Source organism: Ochotona princeps, chromosome X (genome assembly GCF_030435755.1).
Source record: "Ochotona princeps isolate mOchPri1 chromosome X, mOchPri1.hap1, whole genome shotgun sequence".
NCBI classification, from domain to species: Eukaryota; Metazoa; Chordata; class Mammalia; order Lagomorpha; family Ochotonidae; genus Ochotona; species Ochotona princeps.
Window position 1 is genome coordinate 106969282 of NC_080865.1, and position 4027 is coordinate 106973308.

The 4027-nt window shown below is 56.2% G+C and overlaps 1 pseudogene; it reads left to right on the forward strand.

Moving 5' to 3' along the window:
* Positions 1–1755: 1755 nt before the first annotated feature.
* Positions 1756–2972, forward strand: LOC101516152 (olfactory receptor 13H1-like; annotated as a pseudogene).
* Positions 2973–4027: the final 1055 nt, after the last annotated feature.

The following is a 4027-nucleotide window of genomic DNA, read 5'->3' on the forward strand; positions in this document are numbered from 1 at the left end:
TAGACATGCAAAGAGGCAGCGATGTGGTCAAATGGCTCTGGGAAATAGCAAGGAGGGCCCTGTCCCCTGACCAGCCCCAGTGCTAAGAAAGTTTGAGGGCACAGGTGGGGAAGGGGCAGGCTGGATTCTCCAGGGCCACGGTGGGGGTTTCTCTCACTCAGTCTGAAAGGAGACCCCTCGAGTAGTGAGCGTGTGAAGACGCTGCCTGATTCTACTCTCCGTCCTGCTGTGAGACCTAAGCTGGCAACCTTCCAGAAATGACTGAGTTGTGTTCATACTGGTGGCTCCCAACAGGGCCTGTTGACAGAAGTTTCTGAGCTGCAGCCTGAGAGCTTGTGATAAAACAGGTCTGAGGAGGGACCGGAGGAGCTTCATCTCTGTCAAGTCCCAGGGACTGCCGCCGCTGCTGCTACCACTGCCACTGATGCTGGCCCACTCACCTCTCACTGGGAAACCCTTGTATGGACACACAGCACTGGCCTGAAGTCACTGGGGCAAGCCCATCCGGAATGAAGTTACTCCTCTCCTCTGTCTACTCCCCCTCATCTTGTAGGTGGGGTCAGCCCTCGGACCCCACTGCTGGGGAACAGGAGCCAGGGTGTTTCCCTTTGTCTCTTTTCCATATTTTCCATCTTTGTCTCTTTCCCATGTCTGGATAGAGAGGCCATCTCCTCCCTGGTAGAACATGGTGGGTGCCCCTTGCTGGGGGGTTTCGAAGGACCCTGTACCCACCTAGAAATGCTACACCTCAAACCCTCATTTTCCCACCCCATCCATGTGCACGCTCCTTGTGGGCAGGGGTGATATGTCCATGAGGTTTCAGGGTGTGAGCCCTGAGTTGTGAGTCTGCCAGAACGTGGGCGCTGGGAAGAAAGCATGGCTGTGAGAGACACAACACAACAGGAGGAGGATGTTTCCCAGTGCCCAGCCTGCTGGGTATGTCCGTAATGCTCACCCAAATGCAGCAGGCACATTCTCTGAGCCTGCTTGCTGATGGACGTGCAGAGGGAGACAGAGAAGGGTGCTGACTTTTGGAGACCCCTCACACGTGCTTGACCTTGAGTGAGGCCACAGAGTTGGAAAATGGCTTTGACCTGAGGAATCGAGGGGCTAAGAGCTGGAATGAAGGTGGTAGCAAAGATGCACATGAGGGCAGGGCAGGGCAGGAGATATGTTGAGTGCATGTAGCTCAGTAGTCAGGCATCTCATCACGGGAATGGGCCTGGGATCCAAGCCAGCCTTGTGTCATCAGGCAAGCTCCCACCAAGGCCTCCTATATAAGCCTTCTGACGTGATGGCAGGCAGACCAGACCATGCAAGCAGACCAAACACTGGCTACCGAGCCCAGAGCTGCCTAGAGCTGGTTGGCCCCTCCCCCACCCTTGCCGCCGACAGGCACTCAAGAGACAGAAGGCAACAGGGCCTTGAGCAGGGCCGCCCCTAGCTGCTCCACAGTAGTGGCCTGTCCCAAATATCCTGAACTCCCCTATGCCCTCTCTCCTTTCTCTCTGCTGTGAAGACAGGTGAGCCAGCTAGGTGGAGGGCAGAGGAGAGCGCTGTGGCTCTTTCTGTGTCAGTCCCAGTGTGGGGAAGCACACAGGAGCTTGAGCCGTGAGTGCCGCTGAGCAGCTGCACTGCCGGCCTGAAAACCTTGCCCTGGGCCACAGGGCTGCCATCCTCCTTACCTAGATGAAAAAGTGACCTGGCTGCATCCAAGCTCACATCTAAGGGGCCTAGGGAGGGAGAAGAAGGACAATGTTCCTGGCCGGAAGGCTCTTTGGCGGCTCTGTGTTCTCTTCTTCCAAGATTGTGTTCAGCTGCTCTAGGAATCCCATCCCTTCTCACCAGGGGATTGCCTTTGGAGTTTCCAGCACCAAGATGGGGTTGGGCTGCTGGAGCGGCTGGCAGTTAGGGGTGCCCGTGTCAGGTGTGAGCTTGTACCGTGGCGGCCGCACATCTTGTCAGCAATATGCAACCCACCCCACACCCCCACCCCACTTTTTCTCCCCACTTGTAACCACGCTGGTAGAAATGAAATAGCAGGAGATGGGAAACTATACCAAGGTGACCGAACTCATTCTTGTGGGGCTGTCAACGCATCCCACATCCCACATGGCTCTCATCTGGTCCCTGACATTCCTCTATATAGCCACTTTGGCAGGAAACAGCATGATCCTCTTCCTGGTAGGTGGCCAGCCCTCAGCTGCACACCCCGATGTACTTCTTCCTCGGTAACCTGTCTCTGCTCGACCTCCTGTTCTCCACCAGCACTGTCCCTGGGATCATGGTGAATGCTCTGCAGGACTTCCACACTGTCTCCTATGCCTGCAGCTTTGCCCAGCTCACTGTGCAGGCCTTCCTGGTGCTGGCTGAGAGCTTCCTCCTCACTGTCACAGCTTATGACCGGTTGGTGGCCATCTCAGCTCCACTCCGCTATAGCCTACTCATGTCTCCTCGTACATGTGCTCTACTGGCATTAGCCACATCGACGACAACCCTCCCCCTCATGCTCAAACCTGTAATGCTCTTTCCCATCAGCTTCTGTGGCCACAATGCTGTCAACCACTTCTCTTGCGAAGTCCAAGCCATCTTTCAGCTGCTCTGCTCCAACACCGTTTCCCTGGAGGCCACAATGATGGTCTGCACTGTCCTTTCCATGCCAGTACCACTCACTTTCGTGGTCATCTCCTACCTTCGCATCCTCAGGGCTGTCTCAAGAATCCACCCAGCCGAAGCCCGGCTCAAGGCCTTTTCCTCATGTGGCTGTCACCTGCTGCTGGTCACCATCTATTTTGGGATGCTGACATCTATTTACGTCAGACCCCAGACCAAAACTGCCCAGGACAGGAACAAGATTGTCTCCATATTTTATGCAGCAGTGACCCCAGTGCTCAACTCCCCCATCTACAGCCTGAGAAAACAAGGAAGTGAATGCTGCCCTCAGGAGAGTGACTTGTGGCACAAAGTCCTGAGGTACCGGCACACAAACACACACAAGCGCAAGGGAGCTGGGTGTCAAGTGGCACTTGAGGGAAAGAAGAGGGCTCTCAAAGCATGTGGGGAACGTAAGAAACCACGCAAGAGCGAGGACTCAGTGACATAAAAGCCACTGTAGATCACTGCATCTTAAAGAGAAGTGCAAACTGAATACAGGGTGTGAGGTTTGTAGCAGCTGTAACAGATGACTCATCCACCTCTTGTAAATCATTCAGACAGAAGAAATCCTGCCAGCAAGACAATGGCCAAGAGACGGGGCCATGCAATCGGATAAAGGAGAAAGCAGCCCTCGGCGGGAGCAACCGTCTTTGGTGTATCACAGTCACAAGCATAAACAACGTTTACAGTCCATCGTGCTGGGGAGAGGATTTGCAAAGACACGGGGTGGGGGGAGGCAGGAGGTTGGAAGTGGGCGCAGCCTGTGGGGGAGCAGTGTCTGGGCTGTCTGTGTAAAGCAAATGTCTGGATGACCTGTCCAGGTGGAGAGGAGGTGACTGTCAGCTGGCCGTGGCCTTGCCCTCCTCCTTTGCTGCCCTGAGGACCCTGGGTGGATGTGCAAGCCTGGCGGTGGCTCTGTAGAGGCCCAGCCTGCAGCATGGACTAAATGGTTGCCTCACTTGCCCCTGCACCCTTCCAATTACCCGAACTATATTTGCGTGCATTCACAGCTTTTTGCATGAAAACGTATTTGTGTTTGCAAGCAGGCACTGGCATACTCCCTGCTCAGGGACCCCTCGGAGTGGGCACACACGCAAGGCGTAACCTGTGGTCCCGGTGCGGCGGGCACCAGGCGCCCGCCTTCCCGCCTGCATGGCCCAGCGGAATCCAACACGCCCATGGCACATAAGCGCGGTGCTCGCCCCAGCCGAAGGCACACACTGTGCTCTTTGGCCTGGGCCGTCAGTGCCTGGTGCCTGGTGCACTGGCCTGCACTTCGTCTGGGCAACCATCGCCCTCTCGGGAAGCTCAGAGGGCAGCGCTCAGCCGCCCCGCTGCCCGGTCCCCGCGTGCCCCTTCTGTCCCCGACACC